Here is an 18,310-nt window from a genome sequence, read left to right on the forward strand (position 1 = left end):
GTTTTTACCCCACATGGGGCATCCCCACGCTTGGGACCTGCACCACAGAGATAAGATTCCAAAAATGTCTGGCTTTGGAAGCCAGTAGGGCATACACTGAGGAGCCGTGGGGAGCCACGGAGAGCCACGGGGAGCCATGGGGACTTGAGATACTCTTTTTGAAGAGTTTGTATATGGACTCCCTTGCCCTGGAAACCAGTGTAAAAGCAGCAGTTTGAGAGGTGACTGGATTATATGTGAGAGAGATTCGTATGCTGATATTAAAGTATCTGCTGGAGGGGCAGGGGGTAGGGACTCTCCTCAGGGATGCAGGCACTGGTGAGCTCCATTTTTACACTTTCCACCTACCTTGCTAACAGAGGTGGGTACACCTGGACACAACCTCACTAAGCCATGGGCATGTCCTTCCACTTGCACTCTTCCCCTGCTGTCCTAAAGTTGTGGACATGCCCTGCCCTCCACTCTCTCCTGCAGACTGCCTAAAGCCAGTGGATGAGTGCAGTTCACACAGGGATCACCTTTTTCACTTAGCTCTGGTGGCCAAAGGGGCTTACATTCCTGGGCCCTATAGGGCTGTAACAATCAGATAGTCCTGGGAAGGCTACCACACCATGGATACTACACAGACAGGAGACTGAAACACACCCCAGCCTGCCATGACAAAAGCCCTTTCCTGGTCCCAGAGTTTCAACATGAAAGACAGGCTTCAGTTTTGCCACCTATCCAGAGACTACAGAGGCACTCTCGGGGACATATGCAGAGAGACACCATCTTTGTGCCCTCCCTTGGCCTCGCCACAGCTCGCTGGTGTGTCCCAGAAAGGGGCTTGTACGCTTGCTTGACTCCTTAATTCTTGCAACTGTCTCCTAGGGGAAATGTCCAGATCTCTTGGTGTGGAGGTCAGCAGGCCTCAATTGTGGCCTCAATGGTGGCCTGACAGGATTATACATATCTGCATACTTTAAAAGCTGCTGCTGGAGAACGTGGCTTGCAATCAGCCTGAAACCAGGTGCTGAATGAGATCATTCCTTTGGGAGCACTGACATGTCTTGGCACACCCTCAACAAGAATAAATCAGAGAACTATCAAGAATAAATCAGGCCACTTAGACAATCACAAAGGCTTGAGAGACAACCAAGAGCAGAGTCAAGGTTGAACAATAAGGTTCATCTCCTACACAAGGCCCTTTCTTCAAGACGGGGAAAGATAGCTCTTTCACATAATACATGGGAAAAAACACAGAGTATCAGGCATAATGAGGAAACAGAGGAATATGCTACAAATGAAAACACAATAAAACCTCAGAAAAAGACCTTAATGAAATGGAGATAAGTAGTGTGCTTGATAAAAAGTTTGAAGTAATGGTCATAAAGATGCTTACCAAACTCTGGAGAAGAATAGATCAGCACGGTAGAATTTCGACAGAGATTAAAAATATATAAGCAAGTACCAAACAAAAGTCACAGAGCAGAATACCATAACTGAATGTAAAAACACACTAAAGGGGCTCAACAGCAGATTAGATGAAGCAGAATGAATCAGTAACCTGGAAGACAGGCCAGTGGAACTCGCCCAAACAGAACTGCAAAAAGACAAAAATAAATAAAAAGTGAAAATAGTTTAAGAGACCCATGGGACATTAAGCATACTAACACTCACATTATAGGGCTCCCAGAAGGAGAAGAGAGAGAGAAGGGGGCAGAAAACTTCTGAGAGAAGGAAGCAGACATCCAGGTCCAGGAAACACAGAGAGATCCAAATAAGACGAACCCAGAGAGATCCACACCAAGATATATTGTAATTAAAATGTCAAAAGTTAAAGATAAAGAGAGACTCTTAACAGCAGCAAGAGAAAAACAACTTGTTGGGTACAAGGGAAACACCATAAGGACATGTGCTGACTTTTCAGCAGAAACTTTGCAGATCAGAAGAATGGCATGATATATTTAAAGCATCGAAAGGGAAAACCTTCTGACCCAAAATACTCTTTCCAGCAAGGCTGTCATTCAGAATTGAAGGAGAGGTTGTCTGCTTTTCCAGAGAAGCAAAAGCTAAAGGAGTTCATCTCCACTAAACTGCCTTATAAGAAATGTTAAAGGGACTTCCTTAAGCTGAAAAAAAGAGGGCACGAACAAATAACAAGAAAACATATGAAAGTAAAAATCTCACTGATAAAGGAAAATGTATGGTAAAAGTAGTGGATTAACCATTTATAAAGCTAGTATGGCAGTTAAAAGACAAAAGTAGTAAAATTAACTATAACTACAAGAATTAGTTAAGGGCTACATAAGATAAAAAGATGTAATGTATGACACAAAAAATGGAAAGTGTGTGAGGGCAGGAGTAAAAATGTTCAAGTTTTAGAATATGCACTCAAATCTATGTTGTTATTGGGCACCTGGCGGCTCAGTCAGTTAAGCGTCTGCCTTTGGCTCAGGTCATGATCTCAGGGTCCTGAAATCAAGCCCTGAATTGGGCTCTATGCTCAGCAGGGAGCCTGCTTTTCCCTCTCCCTTGCCTTTCTCCCCGCTTGTGCGTGCTCTCTCTCTCTCTCTCTGTGTCAAATAAATAAATAAAATCTTTTTTAAAAAATCTAAGTTGTTATCAACCTAAAATAAACCATTATATATATATGTATATATATACATATATGTCATTATATGTGAATCTCATAGTAACCACAAAGCAAAACCCTGTAGTAGATACAGAAAGGATAACGAGAATGGAATCTAAACAAATACTAAAGAAAATCATTAAACCACAACAGAAGAGAATAAAAGAAGAGAAAGGAACAGAGAGAAACTATAATAACAGCCAGAAGAAAATTAACAAAATGGCAATAAGTACATACCCATCAACAATTAGATCAATCATAAATGAACTAAATTTTCTAATCAAAAATATAGAGTGGCTGAATGGATTAAAGAACGAGATTCATTTATATATTGCTTGCAAGAGACTCACTTCAGATCTAAGGATACACACAGACTGAAAGTGAAGGGATGGAAAGAGATATCCCATGCAAATGGAAGTGGAAAGAAAGCCAGAGTAGCAATACTTAAATCAGACAAAATAGACGTCAACACAAAGATGGTAATAAAGGACAGAGAAGGCACAACATAATGTTAAAGGGGTCAATTCCAGCAGGAAGATATAACATTTGTAAATATTTGCACCCCCAACATAGCAGCACCCAAATATATAAAGCAAATATGAACAGATCTAAAGGAAGAAACTAACAGCAATACAATAATAATAGAGGACTTTAACACACCACTTAAATCAATAAATAGATCAGAGAGACAGAATAAAGAAACATCGGCTTTAAATGACGTATTAGACCAGATGGACTTAATAGATACGTACAGAACATTCCATCCAAAAACAGCAGAATACACATTCTTCTCAAGTGCACATGCAACATTCTCCAGAACAAATCATATGTTAGGCTAACAAAACAAATCTCAATAAATTTAAGAAGATTGAAATCATATTAAGCATCTTTTCTGACCACATCAGTAAGAAACTAGGAATCAATTACAAGAAGAAAACTGGAAAAAGCAAAAATATGTGGAGATTAAACAACATGCTACTAAACAAACAATGGGTCAACAAAGAAATTAAAGGGGAAATAAAAAAGTTCCTGGAGACAAATGAAAATGGAAATACAAAAACCCGAAATCTATGGGATGCAGCAAAAGCAGTTGTAAGAGGAAAGTTCATAATGATACAGGCCTACCTCAAGAACAAGAGATATCTCAAATAAGCAATCTAACCTTATGCCTGAAAAAAACTAGAAAAAGAAGAGCAAGCAAAGCCCAAAGTTAGTAGAAGGAAGGGAATAATTATCAGAGTGAAAATAAGTGAAATAAAGACTAAAAAAATGATGGAAAAGATCAGCGAAACTAAGAGCTGATTCTTTGAAGGAATAAAGAAAGTTAACAAACCTTTAGTTAGACTCACCAAGAAAAAAGAGAGAGGCTCAAACAAAATCAGAAATGAAAGAGAAGCTACAACTGTTACACAGAAATACAAAGGACCATAGGAAACAACCACGAACAATTATATACCAACAAACTGGACAACCTAGAAGAAATGGATAAATTTCTAAAGACTGAATCGTGAAGAAATAGGAAATCTGAGTAGACCATTTACTAGTAAGAAGATTAAAGCAGTAATCAAAAACCTTACAACAAACAAAAGTCTAAGACCAGATGGTTTCACTGGTGAATTCTACCAAACATTCGAAGATTTAACATATGTCCTCCTCAAACTCTTCCAAAAAATTGAAGAGGGGGGAACATTTCCAAACTCATTTTGTAAGGCCAGCATTACTCTGATACCCAAACCAGACGAAAATACCACAAGAAAGAAAATTACAGGCCAATATCCATGATTAATCTATCCATGATAGATGCGAAATCCTCAACAAAGTATTAGCAAACCAATTTAACAAAACATTAAAGAGATCATACACCATGATCAAGTGGGATTTACTCCAGGGAAGCAAGGATGGTTGAACACCCACAAATCTAACAATGTGATACACCACATTAACAAAATGAAGAGTAAAAATCGTATGATCAGGGGCGCCTGGGTGGCACAGCGGTTAAGCGTCTGCCTTCGGCTCAGGGCGTGATCTGGGCGTGCCAGGATCGAGTCCCACATCGGGCTCCCCCGCTGGGAGCCTGCTTCTTCCTCTCCCACTCCCCCTGCCTGTGTTCCTTCTCTCGCTGGCTGTCTCTGTCTCTGTCAAATAAATAAATAAAAATCTTTAAATAAAAAATCATATGATCATCTCAATCAATACAGAAAAAGCATTTGACAAAATTCAACATTCATTTATGATGAAAACTCTCAGCAACGCGGGTATAGTGAGAACTTACCTCAACATTATAAAGGCCAGTATGACAAACCTACAGCTAATAACATACTCAACTGTGAGGAGAGGAAAAGCCTTTCCCTTAAGATCAGGAATAAGACAAGGATGTCCACTGTCACCACTATTATTCAACCTAGTACTGGAAGTCCTAGCCACAGCAATTATGCAACAAAAGAAATAAAAGGCATTTAAATTGGAAAGGAAGAAGTAAAACTGCCATTTTTGTAGTTGACATGATAGTATATAGAGAAAGCCCTAAAGAGTCCATCAAAAAACAAAACAAAACCCTGTTAAAACTAATAAATGAGTTCATGAGACTTGCAGGATGCAAAATCAATATACAGAAATCTGTTGTGTTTCTGTACACTAATAATGAAATATCAAAAAGAATAATTAAGAAAAAAATCCCTCTTACAGTTGCAGCAAAAAGAACAGAATACTTCGGAATAAGTTTACCAAGGGGGTAAAAGTCCTATACACTGAAAACTATATGACACTGAGGAAATAATTTGAAGAATACACAAACAAATGGGAAGATATTTCATGCTCAAGGATTAAGAGAATTAATATTATTTAAATGTCCATACCACCTAAAGCTATAGATTTACAAATTCATTGAAATCCCTATCGAAATTCCTTTGGCATTTTTCACAGAAATAGAACAGATAATTCTAAAATTTGTATGGGCCCACAAAAGACACCAAAGAGCCAAAGCAATCTTGAGAAAGAACAAAGCTGAAGGTATCACACTCCTGATTTCAACCTAGACTACAAAGTTACAGTAATCAAAAGAGTATGGTATGGGCATAAAAGCAGACACATAGATCAATGGAACAAAATAGAGAGCCCAGAAATAAACCCACTCATATACGGTCAACTAATTTATGACTATGGAGCCAAGAATAGACAGTGGAGCAAGACAGTCTCTTTCAATAAATGGTGTTAGAAAAACTGGACAGCCACACAGAAAGAAATAAAACTAGAGCACTATTTTATGCCATACACGAAAACTACCTCAAAACGGATTCAAGACTTGAATGCAAGACCTGAAACCATAAGACTCCGAGAAGAAAACACAGGTGGTAAACTCCTTGACATCGAATTTTTGGATCTAACTCCGAAAGTAAAGACAACAAAAGCATAAACCAACAGACGGGACTGCATTAAACTATGAATTCTATACAGCATTTGTTGAAACCATCAACGAAATGAAAAGGCAACCTATTAAGTGGGAGAAAATATTTGCAAATCATATACCTGGTGAGGGGTTAATATCCAAAATATATAAGGAACTCAAACAACTCAAGAGCAAAATAAATAAATAAACAATCTGATTCTAAAATGGGCAGTGGGTCTAGATAGACATTTTTTCCAAAGAAGACATACAGATGACCAACAGGCACACAGAAAGACGCTCAACATCACTAATTTTCAGAGAAATGCAAATCAAAACCATAGTGCGATATCACATCACACCTATTAGAACGGCTATCATCATCAAAAAGACAAGAAATAACAAGTGTTGGAGAGAGTTGAGAAGAAAGAACCCTCATGCACTGTTGGTGGGAGAGCAAATTGGTGTAGCCACTGAGGCAAACAGTATGGAGGTTCCTCAAAGTTAAAAACAGGCCTACTAAATGATCCAGCTCTCCCACTTCTGGGCATTTATCGATAGAAAACAAAAACACTAATCCAAAACTATGTACACACACCTGTGTTCCTTGCAGCATTATTTACAAAAGCCAAGATAGGAAAACAACCCAGGTGTCCACCCATGGATGAATGGATAAAGAAAATGTGGTACAGAGATACAATGGAATATCACTCAGTCATAAAACAGAAGGAAATCCTTGCCATTCACGACATGGATGGAACTTAAGGGCAGTATGCTAAGTGAAATTAGAGAAAGACAAATACTATGTTTCTTTCATATGTGGAATCTAAAAAAAAATGAACAAAAAAGCTCATAGATACAGAGAACAGATTGGTGGTTATCAGAGGGAAAAGGAGTGGAGAGTGGGCAAAAAGAGTGAAGCAGATCAGCGATGTGGGGATGGATGGTAACTAGACTGGTTGGTTGTGGTTATCACTCTGTAGTGTATACAAATATCCTATTATTATGTTGTGTACCTGAAACAAATACAATGTTACATACCAATTTTTCCTCAATAAAAAGAGAGAGAGAGAGAATCTTTAGGATTCCTTGGAATACGCTTTGAGAACTGATGCTATAGATTATTGGTATTTAACCTTTATCATTGTTTCTTTAGCATTGACAGGTGTTGGTCATTATGAAATGCATATTTGGAGTCTATTAAAATAAACATGTAATTTTTTCTTGTACTGATACAGTGAATTACAAAGATAAATTTTTCTGATATTTCCTAATCCTCGGGATTAAAAAAAATTACAACATGGCTTTCGAGATCCTGTGTAAGTCAGGATGATACTGGTCACAAGGGTCACCCAACTCAGAACAGATTTTCTCACTAACTAGACAGCCTGTGTGTGGTTTTATCTTTGGCACAGCTACCTCCAGGGCCTCCAGTGATACCAAAACATCTTTTCATTTTTCTGTCCATCTGCATCTGTCTCTGTCTGGCTCCATGCTCCAGACAGGAGTTTTACAAGTATCAGGAAAAATGGCCACTGGCAGCGCCAGACACATGATCCTGGCAGAAAAAGTGATTCTCTCTCACCTTGTTCACATATCATTTCTAGACAGAATTGTTGGTAGCCCACATTGGGTTGCTTTCCAAATGCTGGATGAGCAGTAGGTTGCCATTAGCAATTCAGCCAGGGTCATGTGACTATCCCAGTAACTGTGTGTGTGTGTGTGTGTGTGTGTGTGTGTGGCACTGGGGGTAGGAGGTGGACCTCAACTGGCAAATTCATAAAAACCACATGGAATGGGGGAAGAACTCCCAAGGCATGAGGTGCTATTACCACCAAGAAAAGAGAGGCAACGAGCATTCTGGAAAGGATGGGAAACCGAGCTGCAGTAGCCCAGTACAATCCACCCCTTGGCTGTTCAGAAGAGAAATGCATGCTTCTCATCATGCATAAAATCTTAAACTGTCCCTTGCTTAAATTATGCTCTCCTCCCACTAATCCCAAAGCACAGTCCTCTCCCCAGCAGGAGACAACCCAAAGTCATATCCAGGTATTGCCTGCCGCTCCAAATCCCAGATCTCCAAGCGATAGAGATGTGTTTTAGATATGGCTCAGTCCGACCCGCTAGGCCTTAACCATTAATTGAACCCTCCCAACACATCCTGTCTAGAAGGCTAATTAATGCACTCAGAAAAGGAAAATATCCAGCAACTTCTCTTTCCTTCTCACCATCGCTTCAGTGCTGCCCTGACCGTATTCTTCAGTTCAGTCTTCCTATTCATAAGCTCCCTTTGGACATGTCCATTCACCATTCAGCCTATCTACCCTACCCTAATCCCAATGATTATATTTCCAAGATCTATAATTGGCTCTTCTTCATACCACTATGATGTCATCCTTATCTTTTGGAAGGGGATAGTAATTCCATTTTTCTAAGCTCTTCTCTTTGCTGTGTTAACTGTTAACTGTGTCCCCTTGAGGGTTTGTTCTCCAGCTGTTGAATGCCTTGCTCTCTGTTATGGTGAAAGCTTCCCTCATGGCCTTGGTGATTCTTGGATGGATGCTCACATCTGGGTACAAGATGCCCGATTTGCCCAGCTGGTCGATGCTGCTTCTCTTTACTGTGGCAACTGGGGTGCAGGGCTGGGTGACCTGCTGGGTCCCGCATTTCTCTTTCACATACCCACCATCTGAGTGCTCTCAAATGGCCATTCTGCCACTCCAGCCTGAGGTGAACTTCCATGGCCACCCCCGTCTTGACCTGTGTTAGGGGAAAGGAGAGCTCCTGCCAATCACTCAGAACCTGGTTCTGCAACCAGGCACCTCAAGAACTTTATCAGGCCCCCCAACTCCTATGTCCATCACCCTTGGGGTCAGAAGACCCCAGGACCCTTACATCTCAGGTAGCCCATGTTAGGGGTTCTTCATCAATCCAACCCAAATCCTCTCTGCATTTCATTTCTAGGAACTCCCCCAAAATCTCTGTTTCATTTATGACACTTTTTGTAATTGTTTTCTAGAGCTGTTCTAGATTCATGAGAGAGAAAGACAAAGAATGAGAGACACAAAGAGAACGATACGTCCTGTCATTTTCAGGGATTTGAAGCAGGAAGAGGAGGGGGGAGTGTGGGCTTAATCTGCCATCTGTAGCTTTTCCTCTTTTATCCCCCTATTAAAAGTACGTTATAACAGCAGATAATAAAGGATATGTATAGAATAAGATTAAAATAGAAATAGAAAGTCAGGACTGACAAAAGGAACAGGGGCACATATTTCAATCCTGAAGGTTACAGAGTTGCAGCCTAGCGGCCAGAGTAAAAAGCAAAACTAGACCGCGAATTCCTGGAGGGCAAAGAGGGTGTTTCAGCCACGGCGGTACTCTTGGCACCGGACCCAACCCAGCCCGGGCTCCTCTTCAATAAACAGTTGGTGAACCAACGCACTTACTCACTTGCTTCTTTATCAAACAACAGTCTTTGCTGTCTGGAAAGAACAAGGCATAAAATCTCATTGGCAATAATATTATCTTTCCTGTCAGTAAATTAAAAGCTAGTTCTCCTGTGTATCACAGAACAGACAGCAGCTCTGACGCTGTTTTATAGAAAGCATGAAGATTCACGTGCTCGGTTTTCAAATGACCTTTGGCAAAGTCTAGAGCCTAACCTTCAGACAAACCCTGAGGAAGGAAATTCTTGACCCCACTGTCCTGTGTCCCAGGGCCCCAGGACTGTGTTCCGCAGTCTAGTCTGGGCAGGGAGGTGGGGCTGGGAGCAGACTGTCCTGGCCACACCTCTCCATCCCTGGCTCGGACGAGGGGCGATTCTCTCATGCTGCCCTTGTCATGACCTAAGGTGTTCCATTTCATGGCCCACCTGCCTGACTCCCCGGAAACAGCACAATTGTTCGGAAGGCCAAGCCTGCATCGTCCTGCCTCCTGGGACCCCGGCATGACCCCTTGGTCTTGGTAAGTGCCGAGCTGGATCTAGTAGAAAGAAAGCCCCTTCTAGCTGCTGCTTGGAGCCCTGGCCTGGGAGCCCGGGGCCCCGAGTCCAAGTCCTGGGCCCTGGATGAGCTCTCGCGCACTCATTCTTACTCATTTTTCATTCGTGCTCTTCAGAAGGTTGGCAGGGCCCGTCCTGAGTGCAGCCTGTGCTGGGCATGGGACACCGAGAGACTGGTGAGACACTCTCTACCCTCAAGACCCGCAGTCTAACAAAGGAGGTGACTCACATCTAAGGCTCCTTGCCTGTGAAGGAGGTTACAATGCCTGTTTTCTGGAACTGTCAGAAAGGTTAAGGCTAGAAATCCTCCACAGCACATCTCATGCACAGAATCATGACGATGGTGGTGGTGGTGGTGGTGGGTCCAGGAGGCCCCCAGCCCTCAGCCCCCAAGTCTCCAGAAGGGCAGTGATGAGACCCTGTTTCCCCTCCCCTCAGCCTCCCCAGACCACGGAGGAGGGAGTGAATTGGGAAAGCAGATTCCAGCCCCAGCAGGGGGATTCCCGGGAGTTTGGCTTTATAAACTAAATGCTTTCATTAGCCTGCAGTTAAGTTGTCTCTTTGTCTGAAGATTAAGTAGAAGTTTCCTCCCTTAGTGAGGGGAGGTAGAGAAAAGAAGGAGCGAATTAGTTGATTCCCCTTCAAGGCCAAGGGTTCATTTTATAACCTGCCTACCAGAGCCAGGCCGTGGGGCTTTGCTGGAGGCAGCCCCACACGGTGGGGAGCCCTCGGAGCAGGCCCGGGTGTGCTTCTCAGCTCTGCCTCTTGCTAGCTCTGGACCTGCCTTGGTCTCAATTTCCCCATCTGTAAAATGGATATCAATGTTTGGGTGCCTTGGGTACATCAGAAGTGTGAATTATAAGCCGCTCCCCCCGACAGCCCCCAAGTGAACGTGTCTGCTCACTGATCTCTCATCTCAGGGAGAGGCTGCGTGGGGCCATGTCACCCAGATCCGCTGAACGGACCAGTTGCAGAGACAAGGAACTGGTGCGGAAGGCTGGTTGGGTGCTCAGCAAACCCTGGGAGGATCCGTGGCACTAGCTTCTCACTACCTGTGTATTCGTGTTACCCGAGGAGCTTATGGGAAAAGGCCAATTTAAAAAACAGACTATATATAGAGAGAGTTTATACATATATATGTATAAACCCCTGTATAGAGAATATATAGAGACTATCTCATATGTACATATTTGTGTGTGTACATACACGCACATTATACTGTTTTAATCTGAAGCATTAGGGAAAAAAGGCTCAGACAAAGATTCATTTAAAAGCTTGCAACCATGTAATGGCAACCCTGGAAACGATCCGAGCATGCCCCAGCTCCCGAGTGGTAAGTACCAGACAGCACCGCCATGCAGTGGAGTAGTATTCAGCCATAAAGAGAAAGGAGGCGCCGTCGCACGCTGCATGGACGAGCCTTGCAAAGGGCGTGCTGGGTGAAGGAAGCCCATCACGGGGTCCTGCAAATTGTATGGCATGGACTCCTCTTATAGGAAATATCCAGAATGGCAAATCCGTGGAGACAGAAAGCAGATTGGTGGTTGTCGGGAGTGGGGGGGGAACGACTGCTCAGAGGCCCAGGGTTCCTTTGGGGGGGTGGTGACTGGATGTTCTGGGATTAGACATTGGCAGTAGTTGCAAAAAGCCGCTGAAGCGCATGCTTTAAAAGGTGGATTTTAGAGTAGGTGAGTTCTGTGTCAGTGAGGCTGTTAGGAACGTGCCTGTGGGCAGGAGCCAATATCATCGGGTTGTCCTCAAATTGGTAAAAGATTCACGTGGAGGATCTTTTCTCTGTGGGAGCTGACTTTGTCTCTGACAGAAATTTCTCCTCTGTACTATGGAAATAGAGCACCAGGACTATTTAACTGGTTAAATATCCAGCAGCATATTAATAAATCTGTCACTGTGTTTCTCAGTGTAAAAAAAAAAAAAAAAAAGGTGGCCTGGGGCAGCCCCGCATAGGCTGTCAAGAGTCCTGACTGCTGGAGTGTTTACCCACTCAGCTGATATTGCAGACTCCTGCGAGTGCCTCCTCTGTTCAGGACTCCAGCCCCCTGAGTGCCGAGCCGTGGGGGTGCTCCAGAGTGTCTGGCCCTGCGTCATCGCCGCTCACACTGGCGTCTGCCGGGCGGTCTCCTGGCCCTGGTCCCGGGGGGCTCTGTTCCTCCTCACCCCACCTCCAGGACCGAGCCCCTCTCCGCACGCTACCGTGGGCTCCGGACCTCTTCCTGGACTCCCTTCTCTGCCGCTCTGGGGTCATGCTGCCTTCCCAGGAATGCTACAAAGGTGGCCTTCTCTCCCCACATCCGCCAAATCCTCCTGCGGCTTTACTCGTTCCTGCTCCCCCCACTCAGCCCAGAAGACAACGGCAGAACACAGAGTTCTTTCTCAAGGACACAGGAACACCTCAATCTCTTTTCCCCTTCTTGTGGAAAATTGCAAAAAAAAAAAAAATCAGTCACAAGTGCCTGTCATCCAGAAGCTCACCTCCTGCGACATGATCGTATGTGCCTCCCATCGGGAGGGGGGCCCCTCTCTGCCCATGAGTCTGAGCTCGGTCAGTTGTATGACCCACTTCGGCCAAGGGAACACCAGCAAAGGGGGTGCGAGGAGAAGCTAGAAAGCGCTTGCTGCTTCTAGCTGCCCTGAGTCTGCTGTGGAAACAGGCCGGGCTAGGCTCTTCGAGTCCCAGCCTTCTGGACGGCTCAGCAAAGACCCAGACGTGTGGGTGAGGCTGTTGTGGGTGACCCAACCCCAGCTGACACAGCAAAGGGTAGAAGAAACATCCAGGCAAGCCACAGAACAATGAGAAATACTAAATTGTGCTGAGTTAAGTCACTGAGTTTGGGGATGGTTTGTTATGCAGCAACTGCTAACTGATACACCCATTTCTACGTCTTCTCCAGCCTGGGAATTGTCCCCTCTAGGGAGACAGAAACTATCATGGCTCACCCTGCACTCTTTCGAATCTATCATGAGACCCTCGAGGCCTCTGATAGGTGGCACACAGGCTCTTGCAAATGGAAAGCATTTCATTCTGAAATGAAAAAACCGAGAGTGTAGCTCTCGTTCACCTGCTGTAACTTTCCTCCATGTGACATGATGCCTTGTGGTCCACTTTTAATAGGGGAAGAGCTACAGGTGAAAGAGGAATTAGGATGAACAAAAAGTAATTGTTAACGCATCAAAATATGATGTCATCAGGTATTTCTTGAGTGTCTACTGGAGTCGACACCTCACTAGGTACTGAGGACACAATGATGAACAAAACAGACCCAAACCCAAGCCTCATAGATCCTACAGGCCCGCCTGGGACCCTGACATGGGGGTGGGGCATGGGGGAGGAGAGGGAGAACATTCTAGACAGAGGGCACAGGAAGTACAAAAGCCCAGCTGTGACCGGCAGGAGCTGAAAAAAGTCAGAGTGTCAGGAGACACAGAACGTGGGGGAGACCTGCTGGGGGGCTAGGGTGCCAGGCTAACTTGAATGGTATCTTAAGACCCCAAAAGTCCCCGAAGGAGGACTGGCCCAGGTGGGTGTTGCCCATCCCACCGGGCACCACCTGGCCCAGATGTTGAAGGTGGCCTGTCAGCAGCCTCCCCTCCCACCCCTGAGACCCACCCTGCTCCAGGGCCTCCTGTCCTGTGGCCCCGCCCTTGCTGGGAGACTGACCCTAAAAAGGCATCTCAGACTCCAGCCCTCCAGAAGCTTTCCCTAGAGTTCACCACCCCCCACAGGGTTGTGACACCCCCGCACAGGACCTGCACGCTCACGTGTCTGGCTCGGGGTCCAGCACTGGTCACAGCGGTGGCACCAGGATGCCACGTAGAGATGTGGGACTTGAGTGGGGGGGCTTAGGAGCGATGGACTTCTGGGTCCAGGCACCGTTTGCCCTTGTGGAGTGGGGGAGCAGCCAGTGCCGCACGTGGGCTTCGGGTGATGGGTGGGGAACACAGGCATGGATGCCAGCCCCCCTGCTAAGGCTGTTAGGAGGAATGACCGCAAGGATGCACGTCCAGAATGTAGCTGCGGCACGGCAGGTGCTCAGGGCGTGTGTGATGCTGTTTCTGTGATTATTATCCTAGTGTGGATGGTGACTCGGAGCCCCAGGGGCACGTGGAGGGTCTCCTGGGGGTTCAGACAGTCAGCGAACATGCAGACACTAGAGGATGTCACCCTCTCCCACAGACAAGGGCCCCAGGGGCCTGGAGGGACAGTGTGCCCAAGTGTGCTGGAGCTGAGCCAGGCCAGGGGCATAGGGAGGAGACCCAGCCCTGGGTTCCTCCGCACCAGCCTGGGGAGGTCTAGACCAGACCTCGGGTCAGGGACCAGATCCGGGCACGGTGGGGAGGCCGGGTCCAGCCCCGGGCAGCAGGCCGAGGTATGGGGTGAGAGCAGCAGGCTGTGCGGCCGCACCTTCGCCTCTCCTAGTGCCCCGCGGGCGAGGCCATGGGGAAGACCAGTGGGAGAGCACATGCCTCTCCCAGCATGGGGGGGGGGGGCGCTCCACAACAGTGTGGCCGCTTCCTGTGGGGCAGGACTCAGACACAGGCAGCAAAGGCTTTCAGAATTGGGGTACTTCCCAGGGACTGGATCTCATTTAGTCATTTATTGAACAAATAGTTTTTACTAAGCTCCCACCATGTGACAAGCACGTCGTCCTACTTACAGGTCAAGGTGCTTACCTTCTGTGGTGGACACAGGAAGGTACCCCCAGACCCCTTCCTTGAAGGATGTGCTGCCCCAGTTCCTGGGGACTGTCAGCAGGTGCCCTCAGTATCACCCCTCACTGTGAAAGCCACCCCCACAGGCCTGCCTTCCCAGGCCCATGTCCTGTCACTGACCCACGTGTGTCAAGGCCTGCCCACCTCCCGACTCAGAACAGCTCCAGGTCCCAAGGGGTCACCCCAGCTGTCCTCACCCTCTGCCCACTCTTGCTTCCTCCCTTCCTGCCACAGGCCTGGCCGGGCCCCTCGTGAGTAGCCCGCTGCACATTCCATGGGGGTCCCCAGCCGCGCCTGACACCCACAGGGCTGACAATCGGAGGACAAGGCCAACGAAACACCCAGGGAAGGACACCTTCCCGCACTGAGGGCTGTGAGGACAGGACCGGGCTGTCGGGGCCCAACAACTAGCTGATGTGTGAAAGGCAGCCCCGGAAGGGCAGAGGAGGCTCCCTGGAGAAGACATATAAGCAGACACCCAGAGGCTGTGGAACAGACAGTCCTCCTACTCTGACAGCCGGGGAGAACGTGAGGGAGAGAGCAGCAGAGGCCAAGGCCCAAAGCTGCAAGAACTAGAGGGCCTCAGGAACAAAGTGGCCAGGGTGTCTGGATGGCATCTGGAGGGTACCCAAAAAGTACATGAGGGTATCTGGAGGCTTCCCTGAAGGGTTATCTGGACAGTACCTGGAGGGTAATTGAACAGGTATCTGGACATCTGGACGGTACATGGAAGATTACCTAGAAGGTACCTAGAAGGTCCCTGGAGGGGTATGGGGGGGTACCTAAAGGGTACCAAGAGGAATATCTGGAGGCTTATCTGGAGGGCACCTGGAGGGGCATCTGGAAAGTTACCTGGGGGGGTGTGGAGGGAGCTGGCAGGCTAGGAGGGCTAGGCGGCCCCTGTGGAAGTGAGCCTGGGCCGCAGCCTCCCTGGGAGGAGCAGAGAAGAGCCCTCTGGGGCCAGGCCACCCTCCCCACCCTCCCCACCCTCCCCACTCTCCGGCTGCCCGATTCTGCAGAGGGTGCGGAGGCTGGGCTCCCGGGGGCCAGCCAAGGACCGCAGCTGCTCTAAAATCATCCAGTCAGCCATTTCACCCGCAGAAGCTCCGTGAGCTTCGGGTATTTGCATCCGAAGCGATGCGCAGCCCGCTTCCGCGCCTGGCGGAGGCTCCAACTGCAGGGCGCTGGGGCTGCGGGGCTGGGACAATTAATTAAAGATCCCAGGGAGCAGCCGGCTCTCATTAAATCCCGCGTGGGGGGTGGAGCGCCAGGTGAGAACTCCTCGAACGTTGCTGCACTTTCTCCGGAGCCAAGCATTCCCTCATCTATTATCTGCATCGATCCTGGCCAGGATCTGAGAGGCGAGGATTATCTCCCTTTTGCAAGTGCAGAAGTGGAGACTCGGGGTAGGTCCTGTGTCAGCGTCTCCCGCTCCCCAGCCAAGGGGCTGAGATCCACTGGGCAGGGCCAAGTCCTCTGCCCTGCCTCGGTGGGGGCCCAGGCAGCTCTCTCTGGGTCTCCTGGGGCAGGAACAGGAACAGGAACAGTGGGGTGACGTCAGGGGGACTCATGCCAGGTCTGCTCCGCGGGCTGCAGACTACGAACCCTGGCCAGGGTCAGGGGGGAACAGGAGGGTGCTTGAAGACACTGTTGACCCCAGGAGTCAAAGATGCCATAAGCTGTGCAAAAACAGAATCCCCTGAGCGTGCCCAGACTGCCTCTGAGCCAGGTGATGCTGGGGACCCAGAGACAGGGTCCCTCCCTCCCACCTGTGCAGAGGGGCCCTACAAGACCTCCTGTCCCACAGGCTCTTCCTGCAAGTGACTCATGTTGGGTTTCCTGCAGCGGTGTTAACCAACAGACATGTCAAAAGTAATACTATGCACCCTCCAAGGTGAAATCAGGAAAGGGGCTGAAGCTTCTTCTGCCATTCTCCCTTGGAGCCCTGAGGCCACCATGCTGAGAGGAAGCCCAACCAGCCCAGGTGCGAAGACACGGAGAGGCTCTGAGAGCACACGGAGAGACACAGCCAGTGCCCAGTAGCTCTGGCCTCCCCTACCTCCACCTCGGCTCCTGTCTGTCCATCTGACAGCAATCGTGGCAGAAGGTCCAGCCAGGGGGCGCCTGGGTGGCACAGCGGTTGAGCGTCTGCCTTTGGCTCAGGGCATGATCCCGGCGTTATGGGATCGAGCCCCACATCAGGCTTCTCCGCTATGAGCCTGCTTCTTCCTCTCCCACTCCCCCTGCTTGTGTTCCCTCTCTCACTGGCTGTCTCTATCTCTGTCAAATAAATAAACAAAATCTTTAAAAAAAAAAAAAGAAGGTCCAGCCAGAACTGCCCCCTGGGCACTTCCCGTGAGAGATGAAAAAATGATTGTTGTGGTCTTACGCCACTAATTTTGGGGGTGTTTTGTCACCATTGAAAGAGGGCCAAACAGACAAGGAAAATGTGATTCCACAGTGAAACAGGAGCAGGGCCATGCAGCAGCAGCCAAGGGGTGGCCAAGAGAGAGGGAGGTCAGGGGAGGCTCCTTGCAGTTCCTGCCAGGGGCTCCCAGGCAAAGATGCAAGCCGTGCAAAGGCCCAGACGCAGGAAGGGCCTGACTTGCTGTATTTCCAGCAAGTGGCTAGTGTCCCAGGAGTGAATTCGGCACAGAGATTCAAGCGTGGGCCCGTGGCACATGGCAATGAGGAGACTGGAAGAGTCTCGAACTCGGAATGAGGTCATGCCCACATTTTAGAAAGAACATTCTGACCTATGTGTGAAGAATGGAGAGGAAGAAACTGAAGGTGTTAGGGCAATCTTTCTCCAGGGGAGGTCTTCAGTGACTTCGGGCACTATGTTGGCATGAGCTTGCTTTGGGTGATAATTGAAAATAGGTTGGAGGAAGCCATGTGTAAGCCAAGCCGTGGCAGGTGGAGCCTCTGCATGGCCAGCCCCAGGCTCCTGCCTCCAATGCGGTAACCGGGCATCTCTCTAGCTGGTACAGGGAGAACATCAGCTGCAACACTCAGGGGCGGGCTGAAAGCAACACATGCGCTGGGACCCAAGTCAGGAAAAGTCCTCTGAGGACCCCCCTGCCACACCTCCTGGTCTGCCCACAACAACCTGTGAGACAGGCGTCCCCATCCCCTGGTGCACCGAGACGGCCCCTGGCCCCTGAGGGGCAGTGAGAAGGATGGTGGCTAGAGATTGCCAGGGACATGGCCATGCCTGGCCACCATGACATCTGTATCCATTATCACTCCTACTGCAGGTGGCTCAGATGGGGGCCCCCCACAGCTCTGTTACTTCAGAGGCAGGGACATGGTCCCAGCCTGGCCAATCAGGGAGTCATTTAGGGATACTGACCTAAGCTGGGCCCGTAAGAAGGCACTCTGGGACTTTGGTAAGAGCTACTGGGAATGAGGAATGCTTTCTGGTGGGGTGGCCAACCCGGGGAAACGGACATGAGTTGATGATGGCCATTTTCCCCTGCTTTGGGGAATTGATATGGACGGAAATTTGTGTCCCCCTCCAGATTCTTATGTTGAAATCCTAACCCCCAACATGATGGCATTAGGAGAGCTTTCAGGAAGTCATTAG

Source organism: Ursus americanus, chromosome 14, assembly GCF_024610735.1.
Source record: "Ursus americanus isolate L20-20 chromosome 14, mUrsAme1.1.p, whole genome shotgun sequence".
NCBI lineage: Eukaryota > Metazoa > Chordata > Mammalia > Carnivora > Ursidae > Ursus > Ursus americanus.